The sequence below is a fragment of the Dendrobates tinctorius genome, unplaced genomic scaffold (genome assembly GCF_039654945.1).
Source record: "Dendrobates tinctorius isolate UK_male_01 unplaced genomic scaffold, ASM3965494v1 ptg000063l, whole genome shotgun sequence".
Lineage (NCBI taxonomy): Eukaryota > Metazoa > Chordata > Amphibia > Anura > Dendrobatidae > Dendrobates > Dendrobates tinctorius.
Genome location: NW_027361731.1, coordinates 31237339 through 31257529, shown reverse-complemented (window position 1 = coordinate 31257529; position 20191 = coordinate 31237339). Strand labels below are relative to the sequence as shown.

Below are 20191 nucleotides of genomic sequence, written 5' to 3'. Positions count from 1 at the left end.
CTCCTGAAATACTCTGTGCTGCTGTCACCCTGCTCCTCCCCCATATATCTCCCTCTGTGACCCCCCATAGACCAGCACACTGCTCTCCTGAAATACTCTGTGCTGCTGTCACCCTGCTCCTCCCCCATATATCTCCCTCTGTGACCCCCCACAGACCAGCACACTGCTCTCCTGAAATACTCTGTGCTGCTGTCACCCTGCTCCTCCACCATATATCTCCCTCTGTGACCCCCCATAGACAAGCACACTGCTCTTGAATTATATTCAGAAAAGGATAAAAAAGGGAAATTTTGGTATGAAAAAGTTGCAAAATATGGAACGCTTCCACGGTTTTGCGTGTCATCCTTGAGCAGGGGCCATGCTAATCTTCTCTGTATCGTTCCAATTTTAGCATGCGTGCTGCCGAAGGGCGCACAATAGTAATACTGGCCTCACCGCTGTATAGAGGCCATTGGGATCAGAACTTTTAAGTTGTGGAGAGTTTTATAAGTGGTGCAGATTTTTATTACTTATGCAAAAATTTTGTCACAAGTCTATGGATGTATTCATGAAAAAATAGGAAGTAATTGGCAAATAATCAATATTTTGTCTCAAACAAATATGCAAATAAGCGCCGCAGAGGATGCTGGGAGAAGTGAGTGTGGAGCAAAGGAGCCTGGTTGTTCCGCTGCTACAGGTCGCAGATAGCGTGTGTGACCGCGGAGGAATCTATTGGTCACTTTAACCTCCGGGTCAGAGGCGTAGCTAGTGGGTTTTGGTTCAGAGAACTTGTGAGTGGGCCCCTAACCAGGGAACCGTGATTACAATTGGGGGAAAGAAATCTGTCTCTCTTCATTATATTATGTAAACATATATAGAAATGTCTTGGGAGACAGTATGCACAGTGTCTCTAGCGGATTTATGGTGGGGACTTGGGTCTAATCGATTTATTACCAGCATTCAGATATGACACTGTTTCTGTCTCCTTGTGTGATTTCCTTCCCTTAGGCTGGTTTCACATTTGCGTTTTTTAGCGCTGGAAAAAAACGCATACGTGCGCATGCGATTTTTCCCCTATATTTAACATGGGTGCGCATACCTGCGCGCTTGTAAGCGCATGTATGCGATTTTCATGCGCTGCGTTTTTTTGGGGTGTGCGTTGGTATTTTCCAGACGCTGCATGTTGCATTTTTTGGTCCTTGAAAAAATCGCATGCGCACGTATGCGCACGTTTTGCGCTAAAAATGGCCATTATAGCCTATGGATGCGCATACGTGCGCACTGGCATGCGCAGGTATGCGATTTTTTAGCGCTGCGTTTTTTGGGTGGTGTCCACTTTTTATCCTAGTTAGAATCTTCTAAAGTAAAAAAAAAAAGTCTATATAAAGGAGGTGCCTGCCAAAACTCTGCCACTACTACACTAGACAGATTGAAGAGCAGACATTCAACCAAGAACCCATTATATCAGCGAAGAATGTGAGTATATTACATTATATGCCTGTCCTTTTAAATTATGTATGTACTAATGATTTTTATTATTTTTACATGCAGTATGTCTTCAGAATCTGAGTATTCCCCATCGCGGCAGGAATTGGCGCAAGCAGACCGTGAGGTGATTATTTTCGTGCATCTGGTAAGTATATCTGCTGCTTCTCCAAATCTCTTACGTTTTTTTCAACTTTCAGACATCGTCATCATCATCTGTGGACGGGAATAGTGAGGGCGAAGAGCAGGAGCAGCGAAGCCAAGTCCCGGTGGTGATACGGAATGTAAGTATCAAATGATTTGTAATGTTCTTTATTTTTTTTTTATCTTCTATTTTTACTCTTTTTTTTGTTTCTTTTTTTGTAACTTTTTAGTCAATTTAAATTTGATTATTCTAATGAATGTGTTTTGTCTAGGTTCCACAACGGGATGAAGACGTCTACCTGGATAATGAGCAGCTCATCAGCCTGGTCCAGGAGCGTTCGCCGTTGTGGGACAGCCGTGACCGGCTGTACAAGGACAATGTGGTGACCCGGCGGCTATGGAATGAGGTGGCCGCAGCGTTGATGGATGGCTGGGACAGCGCCACAGCATCCGCCAAAAAGGCGTTTAGTGAGTATTTCCCTGCTCTGTATTGTGCCGCAGTGACTGTTGTCCTTGACGGCACTGTTGGGTTTCGTGCTAGGCGTATTCTAGCAGGAAACCCAACAGTGTCATCGGGGTCTACAGTGACTGCTTTGAGTGTTGTATTGCTACATTGTGCCGCAGTGACTGTTGTCCTTGACGGCACTGTTGGGTTTCGTGCTAGGCGTATTCTAGCAGGAAACCCAACAGTGTCATCGGGGTCTACAGTGACTGCTTTGAGTATTGTATTGCTACATTGTGCCGCAGTGACTGTTGTCCTTGACGGCACTGTTGGGTTTCGTGCTAGGCGTATTCTAGCAGGAAACCCAACAGTGTCATCGGGGTCTACAGTGACTGCTTTGAGTATTGTATTGCTACATTGTGCCGCAGTGACTGTTGTCCTTGACGGCACTGTTGGGTTTCGTGCTAGGCGTATTCTAGCAGGAAACCCAACAGTGTCATCGGGGTCTACAGTGACTGCTTTGAGTATTGTATTGCTACATTGTGCCGCAGTGACTGTTTTCCTTGACGGCACTGTTGGGTTTCGTGCTAGGCGTATTCTAGCAGGAAACCCAACAGTGTCATCGGGGTCTACAGTGACTGCTTTGAGTATTGTATTGCTACATTGTGCCGCAGTGACTGTTGTCCTTGACGGCACTGTTGGGTTTCGTGCTAGGCGTATTCTAGCAGGAAACCCAACAGTGTCATCGGGGTCTACAGTGACTGCTTTGAGTATTGTATTGCTACATTGTGCCGCAGTGACTGTTGTCCTTGACGGCACTGTTGGGTTTCGTGCTAGGCGTATTCTAGCAGGAAACCCAACAGTGTCATCGGGGTCTACAGTGACTGCTTTGAGTATTGTATTGCTACATTGTGCCGCAGTGACTGTTTTCCTTGACGGCACTGTTGGGTTTCGTGCTAGGCGTATTCTAGCAGGAAACCCAACAGTGTCATCGGGGTCTACAGTGACTGCTTTGAGTATTGTATTGCTACATTGTGCCGCAGTGACTGTTGTCCTTGACGGCACTGTTGGGTTTCGTGCTAGGCGTATTCTAGCAGGAAACCCAACAGTGTCGTCGGGGTCTACAGTGACTGCTTTGAGTATTGTATTGCTACATTGTGCCGCAGTGACTGTTGTCCTTGACGGCACTGTTGGGTTTCGTGCTAGGCGTATTCTAGCAGGAAACCCAACAGTGTCATCGGGGTCTACAGTGACTGCTTTGAGTATTGTATTGCTACATTGTGCCGCAGTGACTGTTGTCCTTGACGGCACTGTTTTTTTTTTTTATCAACAGTGGACAAAGTCCGAACACGTTGGCGTTCGATCAAGGACCGCTTCAACAGTGATGTTCGTGCTGAGGGCCAGGTTCGCAGTGGATCTGCGTCAAGGACCAGAACTAGATACCGTCACTATCACGCGTTGCAGTTCCTAAGACCGGTCCTTGCCACAAGATCGTAAGTATTATACATTTTGGGTTTTTATTTTTATTAATCTGTGTTTTTCTAATCCACAGCTGATGCTTCTTGTAAAGGCATGGTAGTAATGATTTTCCTTTCTTCCACAGCACCTGGAGCAGCACCCTGCAACCTGGCCCTGGAGCGGTCCTTCCTCGGACGTCCTCTGACCCGTCCCAGCCATCCGACAGCCAGGAAGCACCTTGCAGGTCCCACACACACACAGCTGGTGACCAGGAAGCTGGGCCATCAGGTGTTCCCCTGTCCCAGGTCTCTGCCACTGGTTATGCGGGCACTACCCGCCAGCGGCAGAGGGCCTTGGACAGGAATGTCTTGCCCGAGTTTATGCATTTGAGCGAGACATTTAATTCCAGCCTCAAGTCACTGTCCGACAGAGTTGAAAGCGGTTTTGCACTGATGGAACGTGGTTTTAACCACTTTGAACACCGCTTCAATTCTGTAGAACAGCGCCTTGACCGTCTGGAGGCCGACCTCAACAGACCAGCACACCATTTTTTTAGTAAGATTGAAAAGGGCATGGCGGAACACCTTAGTCCTGATCAACAGCTGAATGTGCTGCAGGCCAGCAACAATGCTTTCTTGCAGGCTATGCAGCATAATCGGTACGGTCAGCAGTCAGTGGTGTCCTTTCCACCTGTGCCACCATTGACTCGCTTCACCTCACTACCGACTTATGCTGCATACCACTGCACGGACACCTCTCTTCAAAGCCAGGACACCCACCGTTACACCACCACAAGTCTGAGTGCAGCTGGTCACTTCACCGACACCACCATGGCAAGCGCTGCTCCTGTCTGGAGCACCACCGCCAATCCCATGCATGCGTGGAGCTCAGCCACCACTAGGCAAACATGGAACAGCCCTGCCGCTACAACAACATGTAGTAGCCCTGCCACCACCACTCTGCAAACCTGGACCATCACTGCCGCCACCAGTCCTCCTGCAAGGACGAGCACTGACAACGAAGAGCAGCAGCAGCCACCTCAGCAGCAGCAGCCACCTCAGCAGCAGCAGCCACCTCAGCAGCAGCCGCCACCTCAGCAGCAGCAGCAACCACCTCAGCAGCAGCCGCCACCTGAGCAGCAGCCGCCACCTGAGCAGCAGCCGCCACCTGAGCAGCAGCAGCCACCTCAGCAGCAGCCGCCACCTCAGCAGCAGTCGCCACCTCAGCAGCAGCCATACCAGCAGACGGGGGACCTGCATTCCATATTTGCCCCTAGTTCTAGGCGAAATCAATCAAGGCGGGCATTGGGCCAAAGTCGGTCCAGGCACACAAGCCTACGGCGACATGCCATTACAACTAATGTACCTGAACAGATTTCCTCTCCTACAAGTGTTCCTACTTTAATTCCCTTAACTGGACTACCTTCCCCCACAAGTTTTGTTGCCCCTTCCCCTCAAACACCGTCTTCAACTGCAAGTGTTGCATATTCCCTGCACACCCCCAAATTGAAACCATCTGCCCCCAAACGCCGTAAAAAATAATTTTTAGTTTTATTTTTGTGATAAAAAATAAATTTACATTTGTGGTTCACCATTAATAAGTTTCATTAATGTTGTTTGCGCCGCTCACACACACTGATGGGTAAATACATGTTAAAAACAAACCCAAGGGCTAGTATAGTCATATGTGAAATAACATGGACTAGTATAGTCATTCCAAGGCCTAGTGTAATAACTCTATTTTTACCAAATAGAATCTGGTTTCATGAAAAACAAACTGTTGAAACTTGTCTAAAAAATAAGTTTCTTTCTAGTTTCACCAGTTTGTTTTTTGTGAAACAAGATGCTAGTTGTTAAAAATCGAGTTATTACAGTAGGCCTTGGTATGACTATACTAGGCCGTGGTATTTCACATATTACTATACTACTAAGGCCTACTATACTCATATTTGAAATACCACGGCCTAGTATAGTCATTACAAGGCCTAGTGTAATAACTCTAGTTTTACCAAATATAATCTGGTTTCATGAAAAACAAACTGTTGAAACTTGTCTAAAAAATAAGTTTCTTTCTAGTTTCACCAGTTTGTTTTTTGTGAAAAAAGATGCTAGTTGTTTAAAATCGAGTTATTACAGTAGGCCTTGGTATGACTATACTAGGCCGTGGTATTTCACATATTACTATACTACTAGCCCCAAGGCCTACTATACTCATATTTGAAATACCACGGCCTAGTATAGTCATTCCAAGGCCTAGTGTAATAACTCTATTTTTACCAAATAGAATCTGGTTTCATGAAAAACAAACTGTTGAAACTTGTCTAAAAAATAAGTTTCTTTCTAGTTTCACCAGTTTGTTTTTTGTGAAAAAAGATGCTAGTTGTTTAAAATCGAGTTATTACAGTAGGCCTTGGTATGACTATACTAGGCCGTGGTATTTCACATATTACTATACTACTAGCACCAAGGCCTACTATACTCATATTTGAAATACCACGGCCTAGTATAGTCATTCCAAGGCCTAGTGTAATAACTCTATTTTTACCAAATAGAATCTGGTTTCATGAAAAACAAACTGTTGAAACTTGTCTAAAAAATAAGTTTCTTTCTAAAAAATAAGTTTCTTTCTAGTTTCACCAGTTTGTTTTTTGTGAAACAAGATGCCAGTTGTTAAAAATCGAGTTATTACAGTAGGCCTTGGTATGACTATACTAGGCCGTGGTATTTCACATATTACTATACTACTAGCCCCAAGGCCTACTATACTCATATTTGAAATACCACGGCCTAGTATAGTCATTACAAGGCCTAGTGTAATAACTCTAGTTTTACCAAACTGTTGAAACTTGTCAAGTTTTGTGAAACAAGATACTAGTTTGCCAAAATCGAGTAGGCCTTGTGGCCTTGTTATGACTATACTAGGCCGTGGTATTTCACATATGAATATACTATTAGGCACAAGGCCTAATATACTCATATTTGAAATACCACGGCCTAGTATAGTCATTCCAAGGCCTAGTGTAACTTACTTGTATTCCCCATGGACTTTCATTTGGGTTGGGTTTTGAGGGTTGTGTTTTGAGAAAATCACATACTTTGTTTTAAACTAGTTGCACAATTTTCGATTGAAAAAAAAATTGTTTCATGATTCATGGCCTGCAGCTTTGCTCATTCCAATATATTTCACGCAGACTAGCAATGCTGAATTTTAACTCATATGTGTATTTACCTGCCCAGGTGTGTGAACATAAAAAAATTCAGTTATACATGGGAAGTTTTTTAATTAATTGGAGTTTAAAAAATATAGTGCACTCAGTAATGGTATCAAATAAGGATTTTTATTACCATAAACAACAACATTACACCATTTCATCTTGCCAGTGCACCCGTCCTACATCAGAAATAAAGTAGGCCGCAAATTTGTCCCTCATTTGGCCAACTTCAACGGATGACCTGAGAGTGTGCTGAGTGAATTCAGGCAATGGGTTAGGAGCATCATCGTCCAGTTCAAAGGTCGGGTGCTCTTTAGCCATCACAAAGTTATGTAGAACCACACAGGCCTTCACCACCTCATCGACTGTTTCAAGTTTAAGATTAATGGCCGTGCCCAGAATTCGCCATCTGGAAACAAGAATCCCAAAAGCACACTCGACAGTTCTTCTGGCCCTGGTCAGCCTGTAATTAAATATTTTTTTGGTGTGGTCCAAGTCCCGGCTGGAGTAGGGTTTCAGTAAGTTTCCGCACATTTGAAAAGCCTCATCGCCAACCATTACAAAGGGCAGTGGCGGAGCTTCGGTGTGAGGAAGAGGCCGTGGCATAGGGAAATTAAATTGGTTGCCATACAACCTCCGGCCCATGTCTGAGTTTTTAAAAGCCTGCGAGTCATTACCACGGCCAAATGCTCCAATGTCCACTGCTACAAACATACATCCGGCATCCGCAATTGCAATGAGTACTATTGAAAAGTACTTTTTGTAATTATAGTACTCAGATCCCGTTCTTTGGGGTTTGATGATCCGTATGTGTTTCCCATCAACAGCTCCCAAACAGTTGGGAAAATTGCATACTGTCCAGAATTTGTCAGCAATTTCCATCCACTTTTCAGCGGTGGGCAGGGGCATAAATTCTGGGCAAAGAACATTCCAGAGAGCCCGGCAGGTGTCAGCAACAATTCCAGACAAGGTAGAGATTCCAATACGGTACTGGAAGTGTAGTGAGGATAGGGTTTCTCCAGTCGCCAGGAATCTGTGAACAGACAAAGAAGTAAAATTAATATTTATGTATATTATTTTTAAAAACTATAAAATAAGATATTAGTACATTCACGAAAACTAATTACCCAAGGTTTTGAATACTAAATTTCCATAAAAAACATCAGACCACACCCCTTTGTTTTTAAAACATACCGTAATGTCACCAGTAGCCGTTCCTCAGGAGGAATCGCACGACGGAGCTGTGTGTCCTGTCTCCGGATGGATTGTTGGACACGAGCAAGCAAATCCATGAAACTTTCGTGGGACATCCGGATATAATCATTAAATTTCTCCGGGTTTGCACGTAGCTCGCTGTAGAGGGTGTGGTATGCCCCACGGCTCTCCCGGAGTTCAACAATCGGATGTATCCACATACGCCGCCGTCTTCGCTGCCTCTCTCTCTTCCTTTGTTCATGGCAAGCAACTGCATACGCCTGAGCCATCGCGATGTCCAAATCCAAGTTGAAGTGAAAACTCTTCCAGCGCAGATCCATGGTCACGAGAAGAATCAAGCAAATGTGAAGAATACTGTAGACAAGGTCTATATATATTAACATACCACACCCACAATGAAGTCCCATTGGTCTTGTGTGTTGTTGAATGGTTGTATTTTCTTTTTTGTGGGGTTTTTCCAAAATCTGTAAAAAAACGCAAACGCACAAAAAACGCATACAAACGCGCAAAAACGCTGCGTTTTTTTCCTGCATGCGCATTAAAATGCTGGAAAAAAACGCAGCGTTTGTATGCATTTGTATGCGTTTTTTTAATGCGTTTTTTTGCGGGAAAAACGCGCTGCAAAAAAAAGCAAGTGTGAAACTAGCCTTAGCGACATATGGTTGTGGATAAGATGTTTGGCTTTATTGCCTAACATTATCTATGAGCCTTAGGGTTGTGTATCGCTTCCTCTAGAGTGTCCTTTATACCTATGTCAGTATGGCTCTTTGGAAATGAATAAACCAATAGCCATTGAGCATACCCCTCCTGTTTATTGACATGGACTCATTATGGCGCTTATCACCATATTAAAAGGTTATTGATTGCCGCCTCTCTTGTGGGTTTTCCCAGCCATTAGGTACCTATATACGGTTTCCAAACGGGCACTCACTTAGTTGCCCCATATTCACACGGCTCTTCTTGTCCATCTGTGAAATTTTCCTTGCCGCAGGGATGGCGCATGCGCGTTTGCACACTCATTTTTGCTCGCTGGTACCAGCGCATGCGCACTTACACGGCTTTTTGGTTGAATGCTTCTGCGCATGCGTGCGACACGCCACTGCTGTTACTTTCATTTTGATTATGGCTGGAGCCCGCGCCTCTTAATCCTATCATGCAGCCAAGAGATCCTGGTCTTCAGATCATTATGTGACACTGGTAGGACTTAATGTTTTTGATTAATGAGTTATTTAAACCGGTACTTTGCACCCTGAACTTACTTCCCCTGACAAAGCTGCCTGTTGACAGCGATACGCGTGGGGTTCATACCTCACCCCCTTTGGTCCACTCACACCTAATTTATACCTGGCTTCTTTATATAAGCCCTGTGTGACTTGATACCATGGGCATTGCCACAATGTCTTGCACTTCATGGCTATGAAGCCTTTTCCACAACCTGTTATGATTATCAGGCTGCTATCTATGAGGTTGTATACTCCTCTTTGCTTCTTGATTTATATAGGCAGAATTACTGGGCAAGTTGTATCAGAGAGGATTCTTTTTATGACTGAACAGCAGCAACTATGTTCTTCTCAATCAGCCCAGATGGCTCCCCGCTATCAACGCTAACTATTTTTGGAAGTTGGAGTGGGGTTTTTTTTGGTTAGATGTGGCTATCTTAGGAGGATGGAGATCTGCTTGTGCAGGTCACTATCACGCGGCAGATTTATTAGGCCACGTAATAAACACCCAATCTGTCCCCATCTCACTGGTTTATTTTCACCAGGTAAACCAATAGAACAAGGCAAAATTTAGAAATAAACATTTCTGACATTCAAAAGGAAAAAAAAAATCAGTGACCAATATAGCCGCCCTTCTTTCCGATGACACTGGCCTTCCTCCCATCCATAGATCCTGTCGTCAGTTGCTTGATCTGTTTACGATCAACAGTGCCGTGTGCAGCAGTAGGGCAGCAGTGTAAAGCATGGGGCCTGAGAATGGAAAGCTGAGCTTCAAACAAAGGTCAGGGCTGCAGTTTAAAGCATGGGGACTGCGAATGGAAAGCTGACCCTCTGCTAAAGAGCAAGGCTGCAGTGTAAAGCATGGCCACTGAGAATGGAAAGCTGAAGAGCACGGCTGCAGTGTAAAGCAAGGCCACTGAGAATGGGAAGCTGAAGAGCATGGCTGCAGTGTAAAGCAAGGCCACTGAGAATGGGAAGATGAAGAGCAGAGCTGCAGTATACAGTTGAATGTTAGAGTTGGAAGAGAGGTCAAAGGTCACTGTGTCTAAGGAGCCTGCAGCAGCAGCAACCACTGAGAACCCTCTCAGAGAGATGTCTGTCCAGCCTGTGTGTGTGAGACCAATCCCACTAAAGGAGAACTCGTCATCCCCTCCTCCTCCTCTCTCTCGTGGCCGCCTGTTCCACTTTTTGATCACCCTCACGGTCCAAAAAGTTTTTTCTAATCTGTGTCTCTCTCCTCCTCTCATTCGGTTTCAACCCACTGCTTCTAGTCTTTCCTTGTGCAAATGAGAATAAGAAGGATGATCCTTCTACACTGTGACAGCAGCCCGTGAGATATCTGTAGATCGCTAATAAGTCTCCTCTCGGTCGTCTTTTCTGCGAGCTAAGTCTTCCCAAATCCCGTAACCGTTCCTCATAATGGGACATGGTTTGCAGACTGGTCGGTCACCATTCTGGTCGCTTTTCCCTGAACTCGCTCCATGTGGTGCCCCGGACTGGACACGGTATCCACATGAGGTCTGACCAAAGAGGAGTAGAGGGCCATAATGACCTCCCGTGATGTAGACTGTATGCTTCTGGAATACATCCCAGAACTGTATTTGTCTTTTCTGCTGCTGGATAGCATACCACCCAAGTCTTTTTCACCTGTGCTGTTGCTCAGCCCTATTCCTCCCATTCTGTATGTGCTGATTTCATTTTTATTGCCCAGATGTAGCACTTTGCATTTTTCCCTGTTAAAAACCATTCTGTTAGTTGCTGCCCACTGCTCCAGTTTATTTCTACCTCTTTGAATCCTCTCTCTCGCTCTCTCCTCTCTAGTGTTAGCTATCCCTCCTAGCTTTGTGTCATCAGCAAATTTAATCAGTGCCCCCTCAATTCCTTCATCTAAATGATTGATAAAGATGTTCCATATGGAGGTAGGTCTATTCTGGCGGCTTCCGACAGAAGGACGCGTCCCCGGTTGTATTCAGATAGGCGTGGCCGAACGCGTTGGCGCACTTGGGCGGCACGGTGGCTCAGTGTTAGTCTTTGGGTTCGAATCCCACCAAGGACAACATCTGCAAGGAGTTTGTATGTTTGCGTGGGTTTCCTCCGGGTACTCCGGTTTCCTCCCACATTCTAAAGACATACTAATAGGGAATTTAGATTGTGAGCCCCATCGGGGACAGTGATGATAATGTGTGCAAACTGTAAAGCGCTGCGGAATATGTTAGCGCTACATAAAAATAAAGATTATTATTTATTATTACTTGACACTGTTCCAGAAAAGGATTGCAATTCCACGTGTTTTGTTCCACACATGTTTCTTCTTATCAAAAAGGGTGTACAGACGATGGAATAGCCATGAGCTTGGTGGGTAGACTGTAGGGTTAGGGGGACCACGTGATGGCGGAACATCAAATACACTCAGCATGGAGTAGGGCACACCAGGGGGCCGCCGCCGCCACCACGGAGATGAGCCTCCCGAGTGCCTGTGACCCAGCAGCCATCTGAGCCCACAAGTCCATGGCCAGAGCTCACTCGCCGCACACAAGTATATAGCATGCATGCCTCAGCTGTATTTATGCGCCAGTAACAGCAACACCTGTTACATTTTGGAGACATTTCTTTCCCAGCAGCTCATTTGCATATGTCGATGAGCAAGCTTCCTTCCATCCATAGATTCTGTCGTCAGTTGCTTGATTTGTTTACGATCAACATTGCCATGTGCAGCAGTAGGGCTGCAGTGTAAAGCATGGGGACTGTGAATGGAAAGCTGACCCTCTGCTAAAGAGCATGGCCACTGAGAATGGAAAGCTGAGCCTCTGCTAAAGAGCAGGACTGCAGTGTAAAGCAAGGCCTCTGAGAATGGGAAGCTGAAGAGCATGGCTGCAGTGTAAAACAAGGCCACTGAGAATGGGAAGATGAAGAGCAGAGCTGCAGTATACAGTTGAATGTTAGAGTTGGAACAGAGGTCAAAGGTCACTGTGTCTAAGGAGCCTGCAGCAGCAGCAACCACTGAGAACCCTCTCAGAGAGATGTCTGTCCAGCCTGTGTGTGTGTGTGTGTGAGACCAATCCCACTAAAGGAGAACTCGTCATCCCCCTCCTCCTCCTCTCTCTCGTGGCCGCCTGTTCCACTCTTTGATCACCCTCACGGTCCAAAAAGTTTTTTCTAATCTGTGTCTCTCTCCTCCTCCCATTCAGTTTCATCCCACTGCTTCTAGTCTTTCCTTGTGCAAATGAGAATAAGAAGGATGATCCTTCTACACTGTGACCGCCGCCCTTGAGATGTCTGTAGACCGCTAATAAGTCTCCTCTCGGTCGTCTTTTTTGCAAGCTACGGTAAGCATTCCCAAATCCCGTAACCGTTCCTCATAATGGGACATGGTTTGCTGACCGGTCGGTCACCATTCTGGTCCCTGAACTCGCTCCATGTGGTGCCCCGGACTGGACACGGTATTCCACATGAGGTCTGACCAAAGAGGAGTAGAGGGCCATAATGGCCTCACGTGATCTAGACTGTATGCTTCTGGAATACATCCCAGAACTGTATTTGTCTTTTCTGCTGCTGGATAGCATACCACCCAAGTCTTTTTCACATGTGCTGTTGCTCAGCCCTATTCCTCCCTTTCTGTATATGCTGATTTCATTTTTATTGCCCAGATGTAGCACTTTGCATTTTTCCCTGTTAAAAACCATTCTGTTAGTTGCTGCCCGCTGCTCCAGTTTATTTCTATCTCTTTGAATCCTCTCTCTCTCTCTCTCTCTAGTATTAGCTATCCCTTCTAGCTTTGCGTCATCAGCAAATTTAATCAGTGCCCCCTCAATTCCTTCATCTAAATCGTTGATAAAGATGTTATATATGGAGGTATGTTCTGTACTGCTCCCTGGTGGAGTCCTGTCTGCACTATATTATATCCTGTACTGCCACCTGGTGGAGTCCTCTGTGCCCTTTATGGAGGTATTTTCTTACTTAAACTGATCTTTGTGCAGTTCTTCATCCCACCAGGAGATGGAAGGAGAGGCCAGAGAATTTGACCATGTTTCCTATTATCTTCCCATTCTTCCTGACACTATTTGCAGACACCTGGTTTAGGCTGTTTGCCCCTCATCAGTGCAAGGATGGAGGTCTGGTGTTACTGGATGCAAGTTTTAAGACAGATCTACGGGATTCAGAAGTGAAATAACACCTGTGTTGCGGGACGACGATGACACTCGGGATGTGGTACGTTGATGACTTTTGAGGGGTTCTGATTTGTGTAACTTCCAGTCTTTATTTACAATAATTATTGATCGACAGCCTCTTTCACACTACTACTCCCATCAGCCTTGGTCACACTTCTGCTCCTGTCAGCTTCCGTCTCACTACTAGTCCTCTCAGCCTCCTTCACATTACTACTCCTATCAACCTTGTTCACACTCCTACTCCCATCAGCCTCGGTCACACTCCTACTCCCATCAGCCTAGTTCACATTCCTACTTCCCTCAGCCTCGGTCACACTCCTGCTCCCCTCAGCCTAGTTCACATTCCTGCTCCCCTCAGCCTAGTTCACATTCCTACTCCCCTCAGCCTCGGTCACACTCCTACTCCCCTCAGCTTAGTTCACACTACTACTCTCATCAGCCTCGGTCACTCTCCTACTCTCATCAGCCTCGGTCACACTCCTACTCCCATCAGCCTCGGTCACACTCCTACTCCCCTCAGCCTCGGTCACATTACTACTCCCATCAGCCTCGGTCACACTCCTCCCATCCGCCTCGGTCACACTCCTACTCCCATCAACCTCAGTCACACTCCCACTCCCATCAGCCTCGGTCACATTACTACTCCCATCAGCCTCGGTCACACTCCTACTCCCATCAGCCTCAGTCACACTCCTACTCCCATCAACCTCGGTCACACTCCCACTCCCATCAGCCTCGGTCACACTACTACTCCCCTCAGCCACCTGTACGAGGTCAGTTCTGCTGATCTTACTGCCTGGACTGTGACACACATGTTACAGAACCACTTAGCACCCAGAATATGTTGTGCAGTTATATGTATAATAGGTTCTATGTGAGATACATGTCCCTAATGCATCAGCCCACAGGCTGCGCCCCTGGGCGGAGGGGACACGATATTCTCCTTTTGTCCGCCCTCCCCCCACCTTTGTAATTCCCACAGTAAACATCGGCAGGCTCCGGCCACCTGCGGCTTTTGTAATGCATGTCTGGCCTGCCGCTTTTCTATTGGCCTGCCCTCTGTATCTGTGTGATATACTCTGTGTCCTGTGAGTAAAGTGTTGTCAGACTAGAAATACGTGGAGAAGCAGTGATCTTTTATATTCGCCCATGTAACCAAGGAATTCCAGCCAGCGTCATTCATTCGGACTCCAGCCAACGCAGAGTGGACCACCGAAAACACGGGGTGGTACTGAAAGAGGTACCCCAGCCTGGGTAGACGCCGTTACACTGGTGGCAGACAGCGGGATTTGATACCCCTTCTACAGGAGAAAAGGAATGAATGGAAAATAACTACCAGAAGTTAAAGAGGACTACATTAAAAGATCTGGTGGAAGCCCGAGGGTTGATAGCCAGCAACAAAACAAAAGCGGATTTGATAGCAGCCATCATGGAACACGACAGTGCAGCGCCCCCCAATGTGAATGTGGAGGAGACCGAATTCCAGAGGGAGGTAAAGAACAGACTGGCGTTCTGTGGCCCAAACCCTGCAGTAGAGATCATACGAGAGGTGATGGCTGATGTGCGTGCTGATCTGAAGGAAAAGATGGCCGAGCGGACCAGGATAGAGCTAGCCAAGATGGAGATGGCAGAGCAGACTAAAGTGGAGCTGGCCAAGATGGAGATGGCAGAGCGGAGAGAGGAGAGCCAGCGAGCAGGGGGAGCACTGGCCTTCGACCAGGTACCTTGAACAGTAAGCCACAAAAAGATCCAGTATAATTCCTTCCGACACTTGGGGGAGGTAGAGGAAGACATTGATGGCTTTCTGCAGGACTTTGAGCGGCAGTGTGCCCTTCATCAAGTAAAGCCGGAGGAACAGGTTCAGATTCTGGCCAGCAAGCTGACAGGCCGGGCAGCGGACGCCTATCGCACGGTACCTGATGAGGACTGTATGGACTATGAGCGGATCAAAGAAGTGATCTTGGCCCGGTGTGCGCTGACACCAGAGGCCTACCGCCAAAAGTTCCGCGGACTTATAAAACGCGTAACCGATACCCACGCTGAATGGGCCTGCAAATTACGGCGGTCACTGCTACAGTGGGTACAAGGGAGTCAAGCAACCACTAAGGAGGACGTCCTCCAGCTCTTCTTGTTAGAACGATTCTTTAATGGACTAAACCCCGAGGCACAGGAATGGCTTCGGGACAGGCGGCCAACAACTCTTGAGGAAGCCGCTCTTCTGGCCAATGAACATCATGATGCCAGGAGGCCGCAGTTGTCCGGATCAAAGGTGGTCACTAGGGGCCCGCCCGTGGACCTGGAGGGCCCCAAACCACCGACGATTGTAGGGGGACCAGCTAGAAACCTGGCCTACAACAGTCCCCCTGGGGCGCGATGCCACACCTGCCGTCAGCTGGGCCACCTGCAAAGCCAATGCCCCAACCGGACTCAGCATACCCAGTGGCCAAAGGCGGGAACAGCTACCTTCAGCCGGGCTGCTGTACACTGCTACCAAGGCGAAGCTGACCCGGCATTGGGGGCTACGACTAACCAAGGGGTGGAAGAGATGGAGGAAGTGCTGCATGAAGTAGACCCCATGCAGGCAGCCCGGGTAGATAATAGACAACAGCATCGACGCGTCGTGTGGGTTAATGGGAAGCGTATGCAGGGACTCAGAGATTCCGGGGCAACTTTGACCCTTGTGAAGCCTCATCTCGTCCGGGACCAAGAGAAGACGGACCGGACAGTGGCAGTCGGTGTAACAGGGGGAGCTATACATCGACTACCCACTGCCAGGATTCACCTGAACTGGGGAGTCGGGGATGACCTTGTTGAGGTCGGCTTGATGGAGGATTTGCCTGCAGACGTCTTGCTGGGAAATGACTTGGGGCCCATGTTGTCTGCATTCTCGGTGGCCCCTCTGGCTGAGACATATCCTGTGACCACCCGGAGACAAACTCGAGCTGCGGAGGCGAAATCACACTCAGAGAGGACGCCCAGGTAAGACATCCCAGCCCTGCACGTATTCCCATAGCCAGACACATTTCTTGGGCCACCCCAGATGAATTTAAGAGGGAGTTACTTGAGGATCCTTCATTGGAGGGATATCGTGGGAAGGCACAGGAGGGGAGAGGAGTACTGGAAGGGGAACAGTTTGTATGGAAGCAGGGACTCCTCTACCGGATCACAGAGCAGCACCACACAGGGACGAGCCCCACTGTAAAACAACAGCTGGTAGTTCCCAAGAAGTATAGGCAGGAGTTACTGCGAATCTCTCATGATATACTCTTGGCCGGGCACTTCGGCGTCAGTCGCACCAGGCATCGTCTGACACAAAACTTTTGGCCAGGGGTAACCTATGATGTTCGTCAGTACTGCCAGACCTGTGACAGTTGTCAGCGCATTGGCAAGAGGGGGAATCTATGCAAGGCCAAATTACGCCCCCTCCCCATTGTGGAGGAACCATTTAGCCGAGTAACGGTCGATCTGATGGGGCCGTTAGCCAAACCCAGTCCGTCAGGGAAAAAGTATATATTGACAGTGGTAGATTATGCCACACGGTATCCAGAGGCAGTTGCGTTACCTAACATACTGGCAGAGACGGTGGCGGCCGCCCTGCTCCAGGTTTTCTGACGGGTTGGATTTCCCCGGGAGATTATCTCGGACCAGGGTACCCAGTTTACAGCAGAGGTGACCAACCAACTGTGGAAGCTGTGTGGCGTAAAGTCCATTAGAAGCGCCCCGTACCACCCGCAAACCAATGAGTTGTGTGAACGCTTTAACGGGACATTAAAACAGCTCATTGGGACTTTTACCAAGACCTACAGGGACTGGGAGAAATTCTTGCCACACCTCCTGTTTGCCTATTGGGAGGTGCCCCAAGAATCCACGGGGTTCTCCCCGTTCGAGCTGGGAGACGGGTAAGGGGACCCCTAGACTTAGTGCTGAAACACTGGGAAGGGGAGGGCCTCATAGAAGGGGTACCTATTGTACCCTATGTGCTGGAATTCCGGGACCGCCTACAGGAGCTGACCCAGGTTGTACTTGAGAACCTGCAGGAGACCCAGCGGCGCTAGCGCGTATGGTACGATCGGAGGGCCAGAGAGCGCACTTTGGAAATAGGACAGAAGGTCCTGGTGTTAGAGCCCACTAAGCAGAATAAGTTTCAAGCTGCATGGCAGGGGCCCTACCAGGTAGTGGGGAAAATAGCCGACACAACCTATAATGGCGCCGATTGTGACGACCCCAGGGTTATCTGCATGTTCCACGTGAATATGCTGAAGCCCTGCCGGGAGCGCCCTGAAGAGGTAGTGGCCATCTGTGCACCTGAAGCAGAGGATTTAGCCGGACTTCCCTTGCCGGATGTCTTAGGGGAAAGGACTCAGTCTAAAACATGGGACCAGGTACACTTGGGTGAAGACCTAGGCCCCCGGGAGAGACAGTAGGCGGAGGCGTTGTTGAGGTTGCGACAGAGGATGTTTTCAGAGAGACCGGGGTACACTCGCCTGGCACAACACAAGGTTGAGACCCAGGATCAGACCCCCCTACGACAAAACCCCTTCCGCGTCCCTGAGTCTGTAGGAGAGGGGATGCGACAAGAGATGCTGCGTTTAGGGGTCATTGAAGAGTCAGTCCCTGGGCATCCCCCGTAGTGTTAGTGCCCAAGAAGGATGGAACTACACGGTTTTGTGTAGACTATCGTAAGCTCAATGAGAGAACAGTGACGGATGCATACCCCATGCCACGTGTGGATGAGTTGTTAGACCGGCTGGCGGGGGCGAAGTATTTGACCACCATCGATCTATGCAAAGGCTACTGGCAGATTCCCCTTAGTCCTGACGCTATTCCCAAGTCGGCATTTGTCACCCCGTTCGGCTTATTCCAGTTTCGAGTTATGCCATTCGGGATGAAGAATGCCCCGGCGACCTTCCAAAGGCTGGCTGACCGGCTTCTGGATGGTCTCCAGGACTATTCATGTGCCTACCTGGACGACATCGCCATCTACAGTGTGACATGGGAAGAGCATCTAAATCACCTAGAGACAGTATTGGACAGGATCCACCAGGCCGGAATCACCCTGAACCCAAACAAGTGTCACGTGGGCAAAGCAGAGGTTAAGTATTTAGGGCATTGGGTGGGAAGTGGGAAACAGCGACCAGAACCAGCCAAGATTGAGGCCATAGCCAAATGGCCTACCCCACGCACTAAAACCCAGGTCATGGCGATTCTAGGGACAGCGGGGTATTACAGGAAATTCGTTCCCAATTACAGCAGCGTAGCCAAGCCCCTCACTGATTTGACCCATAAGAACCAACCCCGCCAGGTAATCTGGACATCAGAGTGTGAGTAAGCCTTCCGCCAACTAAAGGACGCCCTCACCAATACCCCTGTATTGGCCGCACCCGATCCAACTAAACGTTTCCTTGTTCACACAGACGCTTCTATGTTTGGATTGGGGGCAGTACTGAGCCAAGTCGGGCCGGATGGCTAAGAACACCCGGTAGCTTACCTGAGTCGGAAACTACTGCCTCGTGAAGTAAGCTGTGCGGCCATCGAGAAGGAGTGCGTGGCGGTAGTATGGGCATTCAAGAAGTTGCAACCATATTTGTATGGACGACAGTTTTCCTTCCTAACGGACCATAATCCCGTAGTCTGGCTTAATCGGGTCTCCGGAGACAACGCCAGATTGCTGCGTTGGAGTTTAGCCCTACAACCTCTGGACTTCACCATCCACCACAGACCCGGCAAACAAAATGGTAACGCCGATGGACTAAGTCGACAAACGGAACTTGTACCAACCCCATAAACTTCGGTCATCCCCAAACCGATCCGTTGAGGATCAGACTGTGTATGCCGATCACGTCGCTGAAAAGGGGAGCCGTGTTACAGAACCACTCAGCACCCAGAATATGTTGTGCAGTTATATGTATCTATAATAGGTTCTATGTGAGATGCATGTCCCTAATGCATCAGCCCACAGGCTGCACCCCTGAGCAGAGGAGACACGATATTCTCTTTTTGTCCGCCCTCCCCCCACCTTTGTAATTCCCACAGTAAACATCGGCAGGCTCCGGCCACCTGCGGCTTTGGTAATGCATGTCTGGCCTGCCGCTTTTCTATTGGCCTGCCCTCTGTATCTGTGTGATATATTCTGTGTCCTGTGAATAAAGTGTTGTCAGACTGGAAATACGTGGAGAAGCAGTGATCTTTTATATTCACCCATGTAACCAAGGAATTTCAGCGAGCGTCATTCATTCAGACTCCAGCCATCTCAGAGCGGACCTCCGAAAACACGGGGTGGTACTGAAAGAGGTACCCCAGTCTGGGTAGACCCCGTTACAGCACATATAACACTCTGTAACTCAGTATGACCACAGGGGCACCAATAATGAGGCAAGTTGAGCCTGTGGCTCCGGCGGCATGCAGCTGCTGTGCACAGGGGGCGGCATTATGCGCTCTGCTACCTGCAACACCTACAATTTAGCCTCTGCACGCTAGTGCTGCTGGTAGCGTGCAGAGGCTTGTAATTAATGAGGTCACAGGAGGGAAGGAGTCAGGGCCCCCTGATCATGTGACCCCCTGACTCCTCCCCTCCTGTGACCTCATCACAGGTCTTGTGTTCATAGCCCTCAGTCTTTGCAAGACTCTGCTGTACTGGTTGTCATCGTGCTGGATGAGGGAAGTTTGTGTGTGGGGTCAGGAGTGGGTTTACAGGGTGGATGTAGCAGAGCCGCTTTTGTGCGAAGTGTACTGAGCAGAGACATGTGTACGGAGCGGAGCCGCGCGCGTGCAAGGTGTACGGAGCAGAGCCGCGCGTGTATGGGGCGTACAAAACGGAGCCCCGAGTGTATGGAGTGGAGCCGCAACTGTGCGAGGTGTACGGAGCAAA

General features: G+C 48.2%; 1 protein-coding gene and 1 non-coding gene across 3 annotated transcripts in view; one reads left to right on the top strand and one right to left on the bottom strand.

Annotated features, from left to right (window-relative positions):
* Window positions 1–20191, top strand: part of CACNG4 (calcium voltage-gated channel auxiliary subunit gamma 4) — a 136159-nt gene that overhangs the window by 14772 nt on the left and 101196 nt on the right. The window lies entirely within an intron of this gene.
* Window positions 308–415, bottom strand: LOC141094409 (U6 spliceosomal RNA). The gene has a single exon (XR_012233068.1). It is a non-coding gene; the product is annotated as a U6 spliceosomal RNA (small nuclear RNA).